Source organism: Phacochoerus africanus, chromosome 6, assembly GCF_016906955.1.
Source record: "Phacochoerus africanus isolate WHEZ1 chromosome 6, ROS_Pafr_v1, whole genome shotgun sequence".
In the NCBI taxonomy this organism is placed as follows: Eukaryota; Metazoa; Chordata; class Mammalia; order Artiodactyla; family Suidae; genus Phacochoerus; species Phacochoerus africanus.
The window spans coordinates 53486732-53505674 of NC_062549.1; the positions used below are offsets into that span (position 1 = coordinate 53486732).

General features: G+C 32.5%; 1 pseudogene; it reads left to right on the top strand.

Moving 5' to 3' along the window:
• The first annotated feature begins 201 nt into the window (after window positions 1-201).
• The window catches only part of LOC125128667 (pyridoxal phosphate phosphatase PHOSPHO2-like), a 103811-nt pseudogene continuing 85069 nt past the window's right edge, over window positions 202-18943 (top strand).

Here is an 18943-nt window from a genome sequence, read left to right on the forward strand (position 1 = left end):
ACCCCAGAACCTATCTATCTTAAACTGGAAGTCTGTGCACTTTGGCAACCTTCCTCCATTCCACCTACATTCTGCCCTGGCAACTACTATTTGCTTATGTTTCTATGAGTTAAGTTTTTGTTTGTTTGTTTGTTTTTTGATTCCACATATAGAACAGATAATAGAGTATATTTCCTTCTCAAACTTATTTCACTTAACAGCATGCCCTCAATGTTCATAAGGTTTTTAAAAGTAGAGGCAGCAGAATTTCCTATCAGAGTGGATGATGATGTGAAAGGAGTCAAGTATGGGGTAAGCAGCTGAAGAAATAAAATTGTCACCACGGAAATGGAAAAGACTACAGATTGCACAAGGAGGATATCAGGAGCTGGTGCTAATCAGAATATTGATTTGACAAAGATAAATTAGAGGATCCACTTGGAAATTCAAGTGGAGGTGTCAGTAGGCTGTTGTGTAAAGGATTCTATAGTTCATGGAATCAAATTTTTAAAGATGATATATTTTCAATTTTAGGACCTGGGACCTAAAACCACCAAAGAAGACTGAGATGAAGTAGCTCATTGTGGTCAGGAAAAAGCCAAAGAAAACAATAACTAAAACAAATATTCCCACACCCCTAGAACAGGAAACTACATGAAGACAATATTTTAAGAAATTCGTGATCAACCAAATACTGCTGAAAAATCACATAATATAAAAATGAGAATTGCCTATTTGATTCACCAAAGAGAGATGAGCACTGGCTTGAGAAGAGCAATTTTGGTAGAGAGGAGATGGCAAAAGACTCTTCTGGTAAACTCAAGGTAGCATATTTGAGAGGAAATGAGTATGGAGAACATTTTCAGGACTGTTTTAAGGTCAGAACACATATAGGACAATGATAGAAAGAGAATCAGAGTCAAGAGGGTGTTTCTTTGTAACAGGCATAAGTGTCTCATTTAGGCTTGCTGTTAGAGGAATCCAGAAATAGGTAAACTGATGATGTAGGAAAGAAAGTGCAATTATTGGTGCAATGCCTTTGAATTGCCAAGAAGGAACTGGTGAACAATTGGAATGTTTTGTCTTTTCTTAGAGCATGAATGCCTCAAGCACAGCAAAAAGAGAGTCCCCAGGTTATATATTTATTGATGTAGACAGGTGTGGAGATGGATTGGTTAAATTTTATGGAAATTATTTTGGCTGCTTATGTTTCCTTATTGAAATGGAATACATAGTTATCATTTCTGAGCATGGAGGAGAGGTGCTGTGGATTAAAGATAAAGGAGAATGGGAGTAAGAATCAACCAGGAAAATATTGTACATTTGGTGGGCAGCATTAGAAATCCATTTGAGGTAATGATAGTTAAGAGAGACTAAAAGGCACAGTAAGATTTGAATGTTTACTGTGTGACCAACACTGAGATAGATGCTATATTCATATGTGTGTATCTCACACTCACCTCCACAACCATTTCACAAGTTTCATATTATTATCATCACTTTTCCAGGTGGATAATTTTTTTTTCTTTTTGCTTGCTGTATGGAAGTTCCCAAGCCAAGGATCCAATCTGAATTGCAGCTTCCACCTACACCACAGCTGCTGCAATGCTGGATCATTAACCCACAGGGCTAGGCTGAGGATCAAACCCATGCTGAGCAGCGATCAGAGCTGCCTGAGACAACACCAAATCCTTAACCCACTGCACCACAGTGAGAACTCCAGCTGGCTAACTTTTATGTATTTACAAATTTAATAAGTTGTTTTATCATTATTTGAAATTAGTTCATTTGATGTCATAATACATACTTTCATTTTTTTCCCAATTTCATCATAGTACAAAGCAGTTGTTCAGTTATTTCTCAAATGCAGCCTTGGTAATAGCAAAAATATTGCCAACAGAGTAGTCTTTTATTTGTACAAAATTGTCACTAGCATCTTTAAGTTAATATGATGGTGTATTGATTGTTAGATTATGATGACTGCAAGACCATAAGATTTTTGAATAAAGAGATCAACTAGAGAACAGAATTTAGCATATTGGGAAATTATTCTGTATTAACTTTCAGGGTTATAATATTTCATATTTCTTTCTGAAAGGATATTAGGAGTCAATATCGTTATAATTAGAAGAATGATAAATTGGATTGATATTTAATCTTTTTCCCCCTATACCTATCCTTTTAACAAATATTATTGTGAGGTTAGAAAAAAAATCATTTTCTCCAAGCTTCATCCAGCTGCACAATAAATGAGATCAATAACATTAATTATATTCTCTGACTCTTGATTTTACCTATGAGCACAAGAATTGTATCCTCTTCAGTGTGTTCCTGACACATATCTAGCAGTCCACAGTGAGTAATTTAACTTAAATTTACAAACTTGCTAACTACCAATGGCAAAAACCATTTCCTGTTTTTCCTTTTTCAAAATGCCATTGAGCGTCTCTAATTTGACATTCCTGGGACCTAGATACACAAAAAACATTTTGTTCGCTTACTCTCTGTACAAGGCTTCTAAAGTGGTGCTGCATAGTCCCATTGCCTTACAGATTTTAATGAAACAGGGACCCTTATTTTTTTTGTTTGTTTTTTTTTCTTCTTGGTATTTAGTAAAGTTCTGTTTATTTTTTATATTATATTACTCAATGAATTTATTAAATTTATAGTTGTGCAATGATCATCAAAGTTATAATACATGGTCCCTCAAGACAGATCATCCTTTTTTGGTTTAATTCACTTGTGAATTTGATGTAAAGGATACAGACATTCAGTTTTTTTTTTTTTAAGTTTATGTGATTTCTATTTTTTCATTATAATTAATTTATAGTGTTCTGTCAATTTCTACTGCACAGCAAAGTGACCCAGTCATATACATATATATATATATATGTATATATATATATATATATATAATTTTTCTCAGATTATCCTCCATTATGTTCCATCACAAGTGACTAGATATAGTTCCCAGTGCTATACAGCAGGATCTCATTGCTTATCCACTCCAAATGCAATAGTTTGCAGATATTAACCCCAAATTCCCAGCCCATCCAACTCCCTCCCCCTCCCACTTGACAACCACAAGTCTATTTTCCAAGTCCATGACTTTCTTTTCTGTGGAAGGGTTCATTTGTGCTATATATAAGATTCCACATATAAGTGATATCATATGGTATTTTTCTTTCTCTTTCTGACTTACTTCACTTGGTATGAGAGTCTCTAGTTCCATCCATGTTGCTGCAAATGGCAGTATTTTGTTGTTTTTATTATAGTTGTGTAGTATTACATTGTGTATCTATACCACATACTCTTAATCCATTCATCTGTTGATGGACATTTAGATTGTTTCCATGTCTTGGCTATTGTGAATAGTGCTGCAATGAATATACATATGTATGTATGTTTTTCAAGAAAAGTTTTGTTTAGATATATGCCCAAGAGTGGGATTGTTGGGTCATATATTTGTTCTATATTTAGTTTTGTGAGGTACCTCCATAATGTTTTACACAATGGTTGTACCAATTTACATTCCCACCAGCAATGCCTGAGGGTACCATTTTTTCCACACCCTCTCCAGCATTTGTTGTTTGTTAACTTGTTAATGATGACCATTCTGACTGGTGTGATGTGGTACTGCATAGTATTTTTTTTTTTTATTTCTCTAATAATCAGTGATATTGAGCATTTTTTCATGTGCCTATTGGCCATATGTATATATTCTTTGGAGAAATGTCTATCAGGGCTTTTGCCCATTTTTCAATTTGGTCATCAGGGGTTTTTTTGCTGTTAAGTTATATAAATTGTTTGCATATTTTATAGATTAAGCCCTTGTCAGTTGCATCATTTGAAACTATATTCTCCCATTCTGTAGCTTGTCTTTTTTTATGGTTTCCTTTGCTGTGCAAAAGCTTGTCAGTTTGATTAAGTCCCATTGGTTTATTTTTGCTCTTATTTCTGTTCCTTTGGGAGACTGACCTAAAAAAAAATTTGCAAGGTTGATTCAGAGAATGTTTTGCTTATGTTCTCTTCTAGGAATTTGATAGTGTCTTGTCTTATGTTTAAGTCATTAAGTCATTTTGAGTTTATTTTTGTGCATGGTGTGAGGGTATGTTCCATTTTCGTTGATTTACCTGTGGCTGTCCAGTTTCCCCAGCACCATTTGTTGGAAAGACTTTCTTTTCCTCACCTTATATTCTTGCCTCTTTTGTCAGATATTAATTGACCATAGGTGTCTGGGTTTCTTTCTGGGTTCTCTATTCTGTTCCATTCATTTGTATGTCTGTTTTGGTACCAGTACCACACTGTCTTGATGACTGTGGCTTTACAATATTACCTGAAGTCTGGGAGAATTATGCACCCTGATTGGTTTTTGATCTTCAGAATTGCTTTGGTAATTCTGGGTCTTTTGTGGCTCCATATAAATTTTTGAATTGTTTGTTCTTGTTCTGTGGGAAATGTCATGGGTAATTTGATAAGGATTGCATTGAATCTGTAGATTGCTTTGGGTAGGATGGCCATTATTATGATATCAATGTTTCCAATCCAGGAGGTGGAATATCTTTCCATTTCTTTGAGTTCTCTTTAAATTGCTTGTTTAATGTTTTATAGTTCTCTGCATATAAGTCTTTCATCTTCTTGATCAGGTTTATTCCCATGTATTTAATTTTTGGTGGTGTGCTTTTGAAAGATGTTGTCTTTTTGTATTCCTTTTCTAATATTTCATTTTTAGCATACAGAAATGCTACAAATTTCTGAATGTTAATCTTGTATTCTGCTACTTTGCTGAATTTCTTGATCAGTTCAAGTAGTTTTTTTGTGGAGTCCTTAGGGTTTTCTCTATATAGTATCATGTCATCTGCATGCAGTTACAATTTTACTTCCTCTCTTTCAATTTGGATACTTTTTATTTCTTTTGTTTGTCTGATTGCTGTGGCTAGTATTTTCAATACTATGTTTAATAAAAATGGGACAGTTTATTTTTAAAATATAAACAAATATTTGTACATGTGCAATATGTAATAATGCACATCATATGTAATTTTAAACATGATGACATATGTAAATTAAAATTTAAAATCACTCATGACACATGACCAAAATCTATTCTTGTGATACTTGCCATGAGCAATTTTTTGTTTTTTACCCCTTTTAGGAGCCCATCTATTGACTCTTTTATTATTGGATAAATTCCATATTTCCTAACTGATTTTAAATGATAAACTATAATGTTTTGAAATTTTTCTGTGTAATAATTTTCTTTGAGAGATGATTAATGGGGAGACAGTGAAATTAAGTAAAGGAAAAATAAGAGAGAATTTGAGAATATCTCTCCCAAATATATATATTTACCCTAGACTTCTGAACAAGAAGAGAGTATAGCGACTTTTTTTACAATGTGATAACTTGTAAGTAGGCCTCCCAAAAGAATGATTTTATTTCTGATAAGCCAGTATCTATGTTTTAAGTATTGGATAATAAAAATATGACCCTCACTTCTTTAGTTGTTAGGGAGAAATAAGCCCTGATTTTCAGGCAGAAATCCTGAGAGAAATTGAAATATCTCAAATATGCTTGCTGCTGATTGGTGAATGTGATGGGTGTTGCAGCATTTATAACTGGCCCAGCCTAGGTGGTACTTTAAAATGTAACTCATTTTTTTTTCTGACTTTGTTGAAAAGCAATGTCTAAGGGAGAAGCTTGGGAACAATCAAATCACAGTCCAAGAAGGACCACAAATAGTACGTTTCTTTCTCATCACATCCGCCCCAGATGATTTTTTGCTTTGGCAATTTAGGCTTTGGATCCATGATAAGTTCTTAAAGGAGTGAGCAGTTATGTCACTTCTCCTTCCCATTTTTGCTTGTAGTTACACTTTTTTAAAATAGATTTTATACTTAACTATTATCTTTTATTCGATACATAGTAGTGGGCTTTAAAAAAATCTAAGTAACCCCATCCCAGTTTGAAAAAAATCTGCTCATGTTTCATAATCAACTCTTCTCTTTTTGAAACTCCTTGGACATGTCCATGTTATTTTCACCATTATTTTTTCCCAGTAAATGTATATAGATAGATTCCACATTGAATTCTTTTTATTGATTTATATGTATGTTTCCTTTACTAAATTATAAACTTACATGATTAGGACACTTTTATATCTATTTATTTTTCCACCATCAAAAACACTTTGATTGGTACATGAAAGACACCCAGTAATTAATGATGATTAAATAAAAGAATGCCTGATGAGAAAGTTTTTGTAGCTTACTTCACGGTGCAAATTCGGTGCCTTCTTATGAGGTATTCGTGATCTCCACGCACAGTGTGTCATTTTAATACCTCAGAATCTGCTTACACTAAAATGAAATAAGCCTTTCATTCAGGAAATACTGATTGAATAGCTCAAACTATTTTTGATGCATTTCCAAATTATTAGATGCCAGTACATGGGGTTTCACTTCAGTGTCATTTATTATGCTATTTTGAGTCCTAGAGCTAGGTCAATGGACCCTAGTATAAAAATTAAATTATCAAAATTTTGATATTTGGAATTCTATTTAAGATTTACCTTTTGCTTTCTATTCATTTTTGCCATGTCATTTAGAAATATTAAATATTTAGTCTCAATTGCATAGATTAAATTATTAATTTTACTTAAGATAATCATTTGGATCTACATTGATCTAAAGTATTTTTGCATATGGAATAATTTTTGATAGACAGTGATGAAATATATCTGGTGCAAATGCAATTTGCTTCAAAATGATTGTATTTATACTCAATTCATTTTTTGCAGAAAACTATTACTAAGCAATAAGTATGTTAGACAATTTGAAGAAGAATATGAGTGCTTTTTTGTGTAATTATTCATGGTTTTGCTTCATTACTAATTTTATAGTCAGAAATTAAACTTGCAGGTTAAAATACTGATCATAGAGAATCTTAGTAATATTCTTAGCCATCAGTATTCCTGACTAAAGGCTTACAGAGGTAAAAGTTAAAACACTTCATTTCTCATATTATAAGAGTACTATATAAAGGACCTACGGAAGTGTGCATGAGCTTTGTCCTTTGATAGTAGAGGATATTAGCTTTGTGAACAATAAACATAGCCTGCTATTCAATACAGTAGTTGAATATGATTGTATAGTTATTTTGAGATATGTTTCTGTCTTTGTATATATTTCTTTTGTTTTCCTTACTAAAGACGAAATATTGTTTGAATGGCCTTGAAGCAATGGTCGTTTATGTATAGTGGGAACAGTCCTTTTGAGACTACAAGTGTATCAAACAGCAATGTGGAGGGAAACAATTTCCTAATCTCATACACAGTTCTGTATTTCCAAGGGCAATCAGATAACATTCGTGACCTTCCATCTTTATTTTTTAAAATGAACCATGATTGAAACATTTATATAGAATACATTCTTTAGAGGAGACCTTGCTGATAACAGGGTTTTAAAAGATTGATGCACAGAATAAAAACTATTTTGACCTTCAATTCCTAACTTCACAATGCCTTTGAAAAGAAACATTTGAAACTGCAATAAGATCTTTAAAAACTACATTTAACATATAACGGAGGCTGACTGGGTGTTTGTTTTATTACAATAACAGTCTTGGATAAAAATTGTGCATGTTCAGTATCTGTAGTTACTATTCAGTTCAGTAAAATAGTGTGCTCAGGGACAGGATAGGCAAAGAGCCAAACTTTAAGGATGCAGTGAAGCACAACTTCAGCATTGTGCACTAGCAGAACTACAGCCTACTGGGAAATGAGAAAGACAGTCCAGTGAAGGGAGACAACTATCAGAAAAGGACGAGACTCTTGTGGAGTACAGGCATTAGGCAAAATCCAGGTCTGTAAACAGTCAAAAATGAACCAGGAAACAAAATGAAATAAAATTATAATGTGCATTTACAACGTGAAAAAAAATGTGATCCCAGTTTTGTCAATATAGTCTATCTTTGAAATAGCCTTATATTATAAATGAAAAAAGATAAATATGAGGAGAGGAGTTTTACTGTTTCTAGTGGAGATGACACAGGGTAGAAACAAAATAGATTCTGAGAATGCAGCTGCAATACACAGTGACTAAGCAAATGTATGCTGCTGAGGGTTTGGAATACAATCCAGACTTTTGATCTTTTTGAAATTGTCCAGTCTTTTACCTGTAATGTTATCTTCTTTTCTTCACAAGTTGCTTGAAATCTCTACTACCAACATAACTCTGCCAATTGTGTTATTAAAGCAAATATCTATATTTTATAACATTATTCTTACTTTTAAAAAATCCAATTACTGTTTTAAGACCCATTTTAACATGCAAGAAGCTGAATTTTATTCACTAATATTTCATAACCTTGCTTAAACTGATGTCATAGCATATAACAGATAGCAGCTACCTTCAGTAAACTATTAAACAAGTAAAAGATTTTGAAACTCAAATGATTTTTCAGTTTATAAGATTCTCATTTTCACATACACTATTTTCTTTGCTCTGCACATCTCTGTGATGAAAGTAGAGAGACTGTGAACTTTTCAACATATAAGGCCAAGAAGATTAAGGATGTATGAAAAAGTTTTCTACCTGAAGGATGTAAACACAAGAGTTTGTGACTTCATATTCAAATCCAATATTCTTTTCCATATGCTACTGTTCATAAAACAATATACATTGCAATATATGTTTAAATTTATGTATTTGGAACTTAACAAGGAATGGTTTTCAAATAGTAAAATTTTGCATTTCTTCTCTTATTTTCTTTCACGAATTTTGCTGTCTTACCAGCCTTTAGTGAATACAGACTAGACTGCACTGAAGCTGATTTGATGATTTCAAAGAATTCACTATGTGTTTAGGATATAAAGCTGTTCATATAAACTGACTTTTAGACACTTAGAGACACAGGGTAAACTGAAGCATTCCTGATCCCTTACAATCAGAATTAGAAAATTATCAACTTTTGAATAATTACATACATACATACATACACATACTGTTAGCTTGAAGAAAATGTCACACTAATTTTGGGAAAAAAATCTTTATAGCTGTAAAAAAAAACCCTTACAATTTGTACTAATAATTTAATAATGAACATTTTGAATTTGCCTACCATCTGTTGTGGACTGAATAATTATGTCACCCTGAATTCAAATGTTGAAATCCCAACCCCTAATGTGATGGTATTAGGAGATGAGGACTTTGAAAATTATTTAAGCCATGAAAGTAGAGCCCTCATGAATGGGATTAGTGCCCTTAGAAAAAGAGAGAGAAAAATTTGTTCTTTCTCTCTGTTATATGAAGATAGAAGAAGGTGGGCATTGTAAGCTAGGAAGAGAACTCTCGTAAGACATTAAATCTGCCAGCACTTTGATTTTAGTCTTCCCAGCCTCCATAACTATGATAAAATATATATTTTTAAAAAACTTGGAGTTCCCATCATGGTGCAGTGGTTAACAAATCCGACTGGGAACCACGAGGTTGCGGGTTCAATCCCTAGCCTTGCTCAGGGGGTTAAGGTTCTGGCGTTGCCATGAGCTGTGGTGTAGGTCACAGATGGGGCTCAGATCCAGCGTTGCTGTGGCTGTGGTGTAGGTCGTCAGCTAAGCTCCGATTAGACCCCTAGCCTGGGAACCTCCATATGCCACGAGAGCAGCCCAAGAAATGGCAAAAAGACAAAAAACAAAAAAACAACAACAAAAAATTAACCTGCCACATCTATGGTCATTTGTTATAGAAGCCCAAGCTGACCTGTTAACACCATATGAACTGCTCACACATGAAGCCCTTACTCTTTAGAGAGATAGAACTGCTAGGGCATAATGATTATAATAGAAGTTATAGAGAAGCCATGATTACTCAAGGACTTTTCACTTCCTACATTTATGTCTTAAATTTTTTTTCCATCTGCCCCTTCCAAGATATCTAAATACTCTGCCTGGTATGAAAATGCAAAATCAACACAAGTCCCTTTCTTAATCCTTTCAGCTTCTTTATACACATACTTCCTTATGGGTTATTGCCCCAAATCCCTTCTATTTATAAATTCTAAAGGAAAAACTATAGGATAATAACTTAAAATTTTTTCCAGAATTCTTAAGATACCTTCAAATAATTTTGCTCATTTTATGGTAAGATGGTCATGCTGAAGATAAAGTGATTGATACAAATCTTGATGCCATTAGTTTCCATATAGAATCTTTCTTTGAGATAAAAACCATTTTTGAATTTCACAACCCACTTTATGGAGATATCTTGACTAATTCACTAAAAGAATTTTGACCCTTATTTGCTTTCTAAAGTTATCACTATAAGGAATATGGAGTATACACACTCACACAAGTTTATATATATATAATCAGTATTGCTAGATATGCAAGGCAGAATTAAATATACTTCACTTGCTTTTACATGAGAGCAGAATATTGCTTTTTACTGAAGAATAATTTAATGGACCAGAAGAATGTCTCCCTATGGGGAAAAAAAACAAACTATGATTCAAAGTTCCTGTCATGATATTTGGTATTTTTCGGATTTGTCTGCTGGTCTGCATATATGATGTTTCTTCAGTAGCTGTCAGGGAAGAAATAGCAGTGTTAGCAATTGTAAATCCACTAAAGGAAACAAACCTGATTTCATTCTATGTTCTATTCAAAAAAATTCCATTATATAAAATGCAAATCTGATCCAAATAAGATCACCAAATCCAGCTATTTAAAATAATTTATCTTTTCTTATGGGAAATATATATATGAAATGAAGGAGAAAATGATTGATTAAGAAAATAGAAAGCAAAATTGTAGACTGAATAGGCAGATAGTAATAGATACAAGTTCATCCATATTTTCTCTTAACTAATTTGTTACATTCAGTAACTGATTAAGTTTTGGATCATTTTAAATCTAAAGTGATTCCAAAGTTGAATGCCTCCAGGAGAGAGGTTTCCAATGTTGGCATCACTTTGTTGAAGTAATTTCAACTTCTGAGTCAGCCTTAATGGCATGGAAACATTGTTTACCAGAAGAGTGAGTATAAAGCCTTGTTTTAAAGATGAGGTCACATTAATTTAGAATCCAAGAGATTAAGACAGAAAACATATGGTGGAATTTATTAATTTTTTGCATGTACTAGTTGACATAATTCATACAATGAATATATTTCCATAGATTGATATTATATTCTATTATATTTTCCTATCATGGTGATGAATATGGGAGTAGAGTAAATGTTTAGATTACTTTATATTTATTTGTATGGCAGTCCTAATATTTTTGTAATAAAAGTTGTTTAAATGTTCATTTTATTACAGATTGGCTTGGGTCAAAATAAAATATATGGAATCTATACCCCATATATAATCTCAGAAACTATTCTTAGAGTTTTACAAATTTGATCTATTAAAGGAAATACACATATTACCTAATTTGCTGGACTTTATCAATCATCGCCTACTGTAAAATACCAAAATAAGACTGCATGGTCATAAAATGTATTTGACCTTTGGCACCTCTGATTTAGCATCTTCTGAGATGCAGAGTTAATATTCTTACATCCAGGAGGATGCCAAAATTCTCTTTCTTCTACTTGCTGGATAATTAGGTAATTGATGACTATCTTTCTCTTAATTTGTTAGGTAATTACAGTTTTCTATAGGACTCCTATTAGATAATGAAAGAATCCTTTCTGAGCACTAAGCCAGTAAGCAGAAGATAAGACCACTCTGTTTTCAGAGATTTCAGAAACAGAATACTGTTACCTACAGTTATTTTTCCCCCACGGAAAGTGCATTCAAAATGACATTTTTAAGGTTATATATACCATACAGATAAAACATAACCAGATTTTCTAAGCTGATTCTGCATAAACTTAATTTACAGTATGTAAAGTACATTTTGTAAATATTTATATGATTGGTGCTTCATCCACTGGGGTTGTCCATATCCCTAGGGAACTGATTTTTCATACCAGAGAAAGGAATGGATTTATTCCATCAATCTATTTGTCTTGTTCTTGAGTTAATTGTTCTCTTCTAAAGCAACATTAAAACTGATCTTTTTTTATCCCATCTTCAGAGATTACCCAAAGTAAGTTAGGCATTTGGAGGTTATTCACAAGCTCTGCCTGAAAAATAACCATTTGTTAGTTTAGCGTTTTTACTAGAGAGTTTATTGATGTTGATTTAAGATTTTCATTAAAATTTAATCACTTCTTTCTACTCTCTATGATTTTAATTTGTTTATCTTACTTTTTTTCTTTGTTTTTCTTCACTTCCCAACATTCTGGCAATTAATTTTCCTCTAACATTTACTTTCATTTTCATCATTGTATTGAGTCTACATGTTTCTACTTATCTGCTGTTGTTGGGGTGAGATTGACTGAATTTTCGGCACCATCACTAAGAATACAGTATCCATCCTTCTTACATCAGAAAAAAAACATGCGAAATCTTTATTTTGTGCTTGCTATTATTTTCTTTATGGTAATGTTTCTGGACTGAATAATAGTAATAGTAATAATAATAATAGTAATAATAATAATAATAATAATAATATCCAAGTTAAAAGGAACCATAAGTTGACTGTGACTCTGATTTAGAGTTAGAAGAAACATAATCACTGTACTTTTACTTCAAATTATTTTCATTAACTGCCTCAGGTTAAAGTTCTGAACTGGAAATGAAGACTACATGAATATAGTATCAATTCTTAGCAATATTTTCCCTCTCAACCTGACAGAAGTCTCCATAGAATTCAATAAAATATGTTTGCCGTTGCTTCATTATTTTTGATACTATGTAGATAAAACAGCAAAATATTTGTAAACTCAAATCCATTTTTAAGTGAGGAATAAAAGAGAATAATTTAAAATTAAATGCTTAAAAATGACCTCAATTATTACCTTATTGATAATTTTATGCAAAGCATATACATCAAGGGAATAATATATCAATGTGGAGTGAATCAATTTACAGTTTATCTGTCTTATTATTAATTTGATTTATATTTTATTTCACAAAGAAAATATTCAATTTCCTGAACATATACATATTCACAAATTTCAATTTTAAATTCTATGATAAAATCTCTCAATTTAAATGTTCAGAGGAGAGCAATATTTGGGTTTTTGTGGTAATGCAGATTATGCTACAAGTTAGTGACTCTCAGAGGACTCAATCATTGACACATATCATTAACAATCTGTGTATGGAGTTACATAATTCAATACTGTTTTCAGTTTATTACTCTATCATGCTATTGGAAAGACCAAAGAAAAAGAGCAAAAAATACTTTAAAAACCTGAGGAGTCTTTAAAATTAGGAGATAAAGTATGTAACTGTTGAGGTTCTGACAAAAAAAAATGTGGAATACCTAAATATTTCAATAGAAAGCCATTAATAAAGGTACTTTTTAAAAATAAGCATAGTATTAGAGTTCCTGTCATGGTGCAGTGGAAGCATATCCGACTACGAACCATGAGGTTGCAGGTTCGATCCCGGGTCCCACTCAATGGATTAAGGATCCGGTGTTGCCATGAGCTGTGGTGTAGGTTGCAGATGATGCCTGGATCTGGCATTGCTGTGGCTCTGGCATAGGCAGGTAGCAAGAGCTCCGATTAGACTCCTAGCCTGGGAACCACCATATGCCATGGGTGTGGCCCTATAAAGACAAAAGACCAATAAATAAATAAATAAACAAACAAACACAGCATTAAGGAATAACTAAGGTTTGGCAAAGCACTTGGCAAGAGCCCAGACAAAACTACCAGTAATGTATTTAAATTATTAAATATTTCCAAAATATAAAAATCACAGAAATAGTTTTGTGCATAAGAAGAAATTATAGAGATAAGCACAAATCTTGAATTCTACATCACTTTTATTTTTTATTTTTTTATTTCTTTATTTTTTGTCTTTTGTCTTTTGTCTTTTTTTGAGGACCCCACCAATGGCATATGGAGGTTCCCAGGCTAAGGGTCCAATGGAAGTTGAAGCCGATGGCCTATACCACCGCCACAGCAACATGGGATCCGAGCTCCCTCTCCAACCTGCATCACAGCTCATGACAATGCTGGATCCTTAACCCACAGAGCAAGGCCAGGGATCAAATCCATGCCTTCATGGGTGCTGATCAGGTTTGCTAACTGCTGAGCCATGACTGTAACTCCTCTCTACATCACTTTTAACTCACATAACATTTTTTTCATGGTTTGTTAAAATTTCTCTTAATATCCCTTTTACTCTTTGGCCTTTTGGAGCCTCAGTGAATTAATTTGTTTTCAACATGGGCAAAATATATGTGAAAATATTTACTCCAGATTCAAATATTTAAGGATTTAAGGTACTTTTAAACTAAAATCAAATTTGAAGGCCATATTACTGTTTCCAGAATTCCCATCTTCAGCTGCATTCATCTGGGCTCTTTACTGCCTCTGTTATTACTATAAACCTCCCATGATCTTAGTTAAGGTCAATCCTTATATTTGAGGCTTCGGGCTACACTAGAAACTGCTCTGACACTTTTTTTTTCTTATGAATTTCTAATTTTTTTCTCTCTACTAGAGTAATCCCACTGGAATACAAACACACTCCTATTTCTCTGACATTAATATATATGGAATTTTTTCTCTCCTACTTCCAGTTTCAAATAAGACCACTTTTGAGTCATTAATATTACATCAAAACTCATTAAAATATAGATCTGTAGCATTATCTCCTATTTCTCTCTCTCTGTTTCTTTTTATTTCTTTATATATATATATATATATTTTTTTTTTTTTTTCTACTGTACAGGATGGTGACTCAGTTACACACACATGTATACATTCTCTTTCCAATACCTTCCCTTTCCACTTTGGCAACCACAAGTCAATTCTCCAAGTCCATGATTTTCTTTTTTGTGGAAAGTTTCCTTTATGCATGTATTAGATTCCAGATGTAAGTGATATCATATTGTATTTGTCTTTCTCTTTCTGACTTACTTCGCTCAGTATGAGAGTCTCTGCTTCCTTCCATGTTGCTGCAAATGGCATTATTTCGTTCTTTTTTATGGCTGAGTAGTATTCCATTGTGTATATATACCACATCTTCCTGATCCAGTCATCTGTTGATGGACATTTGGGTGGTTTCTATGTCTTGGGCCCAAGATTGTGAATAGTGCTGCAATGAACATGTGGGTGCATGTATCTTTTTTAAGTAGAGTTTTGTCCAGATATATGCCCAAGAGTGGCATTGCTGTCCAGGCTTCCCAGCAATACTTGCTGAAAAGACTGTCTTTTTCCCATTGTATGTTCTGGCCTCCTTTGTCAAAGTTGAATTGACTATAGGTGTCTGGGTTTATTTCTGTGTTCCCTATTCTGTTCCATTGGTCTGTCTGTCTGTTTTGGTACCAGTACCACACTGTCTTGATGACTGTGGCTTTGTAATATTGTCTGGAGTCTGGGAGAATTATGCCTCCTGATTGGTTTTTGATCTTCAGAATTGCTTTGGCAATTCTGGGTCTTTTGTGGTTCCATATAAATTTTTGAAAAATCCTTCTTTTAATAAGATAATGCATAATAATCATATTATAGCTAGTAAGAATTTATAATTAACTCTGTGTTTTACAGATCTTTAAAAATGGAACCTCCCTCTTTCTTTTGACTTTATCACTGTATATTCAAAATTTAAAGTATTTCAATTATTTTTATGCTGATTCACTTTATAGAGACTTGAGAGGGAAGCTAATTTTCATATCTCACATAGCTCATAATTTTCATATTTGTGATTTTAGTCCATTATGATCATTGAGATAATTACATAGGGACAATTTCAGGACAGAGGTGTTTTTTGGTTGAGGGGGGAAATAAAGGACTTTTTATCTATTTTGGCTATGTTAGCCCAAAATTAAACATCTGTGGTTGATATATTAATATTTTTAGAAGAAATCTTGACTCTTAGATCAAACACCTCTCTCCATAAGTAACTAATTATAATAAAACAGTGCTATTACAATAGTGAAAATCCATTATATTTTTTGGTTTTTAATAAAGTATTAAAACAGATTAAATAAATTTATTTGCTCTAAAGTATACATCCTCCCTGGGTTTAATATTCTATCATAAAAATACTATTCTGTAAATTTTTTTTCTGTAATATTCTGTGAATAATTGAAAAATATTTTATTTGAAATGAGACTATAAATTTATTTTTCTGACAGGATATATGAGTTGATGATAGGTTTGATAATGACACTATTTCATCTATCATACATTTTCCATGATGTATAGTACATACTAATTACACACAAAAAGTTTCAAATGATATTTATTTTCCTTGAACTGATCCACATTCCTAAATGTGATTAAAACTGAAAATATAGCTTCAAGATTTTCTTGGAGTAAAAGTATGAGAAAAAGCTACAATCATGAAAACAATATTGTATTTGATACATACATTATAATTTTAAATATTTTTTATTTTCAAGCTCCTTCTGATTATAAGTTAAATAGTCATAACAAATTATCATTAAAATTATTGCTAAAATATTTTTGCTGTATTTATCAATGTAATGATGAAATAATAATCCCAATAAAATAATAATAAAACCATTGGTATAATAATTTTTCTATATTTTTGCAATGAATAATCCTAAAGAGATATATATTCTTTTAATAATCAGGATGATTTTAGATCTTTTCTTTTACAAATAAAAAGATAAAGAGAGACTTTCAAGAATAAAAAGTTATTATTCTAATCTTATTATTAAAAATAAATTATAAATTTTGACTTAACACTATGTAACAAGGAAGAAAAATAATCTAACTCCATATAAGATCTGTTCCTTTTCCTTTACTTTAACTATTGTCCTCTGTCACATGTGCTTAGTCATCTTTCCTCTGCACCTTTTGCAAAAATAAGTGGTCTGTAGCCTGAAATATACAAGATAGCCCATTTTAAGGCCATGGCCTTTAAGAATGTTGCATTTTTTAGATAAAAAGTTCCAGGACAGAGAACAACATTTGTTTTGTTGGAAGCTTACGGAAACATTGTGACCTATGTGGACAGTTACGAGAACAAAGGATTTTTGCTCGAAATTGTTTGCATCAACTTACCACTCCCCTTCTCCCTTCTTGTATAAAACGAGTCTGAATTCTTACTGAGGAAAGATGGTTCAGGAGGAGGCAGTCTGCCATCTACTGGGTCTGCTGGCTTTCCAAATAAAGTTATTATTCCATGACTCATCAACTTGTTTCCCAATTTACTGGCTTGTTGTGTGACAAGCAGAATGGGTTTGGACTTGGTAACAACTACACTGTAATTTTTTTTTTTGGAGGGGTGGAGTGCATATGAATTAGAATGAATTTGATATTGAACGCCATTCCTGTCATGGAAATTCTTTCATTCCCATCTACTGATAAATGTAAATGAAATTCCAAAGTAATAATATCTAACAAAATCTAAAAACGAATATATTGAAATTTTATTCTACTAACAGGTAACAGTAATGCATAAAGAACCAAAACATCTCCTCCAAATATGCATTTAAGAAAAAAACATACCTTTCAGATTTAATTCTGATTTATCAATATTTTATGATATGTGGTTCAAATATATGCTAATAGTAATATTAATGTCAATTCAATCCAGAAGAAGTCCTTTAAAAACTAAATCCACATAGTAACAAACATTAAAAAGAAAATATAACAAATAAATTGCCAACCCTTTACATATTTTTTTCAAGAAATCTGATGGGGAGCCTAATTGATGATTTAATGCCATAAAAACATATTAAATAGATATGAATTTCTATGAGGTAGGTTAAATGAAAATAAAGTTTAAGGAGAAATAAGATTTTTAAAAATTAATTGAGATTATATTTAATAAGTTATAGTGATATGAAATTATTAGAGTATATGATCTTCAGTATTATTGAAAAAATTAATATTAATGATATTTCAGATACTACATTTTTGCAACAATATAAAACTTTGATGTGATATTTTAGAAACCAATTTAAAAATTTTAAAAAATATTTTTGTGCTTATATAAATAAGGAAAATTTGAAAACAACAGTTGTGAAGTAACAAATTTAATCAGCTATCTACTTTCAGTAGTGGTAAAATGTCTCAGTAGTAAGAAAATATCTGAAAATGATGGTAGTGATAAAATGATTTTTAAATGTTATGTGAATTTATTCATTGTTTTTTGTCTTTTTGCCTTGTCTAGGGCCGCTCCTGCGGCATATGGAGGTTCCCATGCTAAGTGTCTAATCAGAGCAGTAGTCACCAGCCTATGCCAGAGCCACAGCAACGTGGGATCCAAGCCGCATCTGCAACCCACACCACAGCTCATGGCAATGCCGAACCCTTAACCCACTGAGCGAGGGCAGAGATCGAACCCACAACCTCATGGTTCCTAGTCAGATTCGTTAACCACTGAGCCACAATGGGAACTCTGAATTTAAATTTTTAAATAAAGATTATTACCTTTGGTAGGAACTGGGCTGAACTGCAAAAGTGTGTGTGGCAAGGATGGTTGCTACTCTTCTACATCTACATACTAGTTGACCTTTCTTGGTCTTGTAGTTTTGTGAGGAACAAATAATTAGTTCTGACCAATGAAATGTAGGTTCCACTTCTGGGATGAAGCAGTTAATAGCTTGCTGAGACCAGCTCAGCAGGATGGGGCTGAAGTTAACATAAAACAAGACACAGAGACATTTATCTTAAGTAAAGGTGGGAACCAGGGGACTCAGGGTCTCAGGGACCAAGAGCCCTGCCTCAAAAAACCACACTGTTTTTATTGCACTCTTGAGGATTACGTCAAGTGAAAAGGAGGTTGAAGGTTCAGGATATAGGGGTTTTTTTTATTATTTTATAAGTTATTTTATTATTTTAAAAGTCACTTAGCTGGTAGATGGTTAAACTTTTACTCTAAACTTTAGGCATTTAAGAATCATGAGCATTTGAGTTAGCTATCT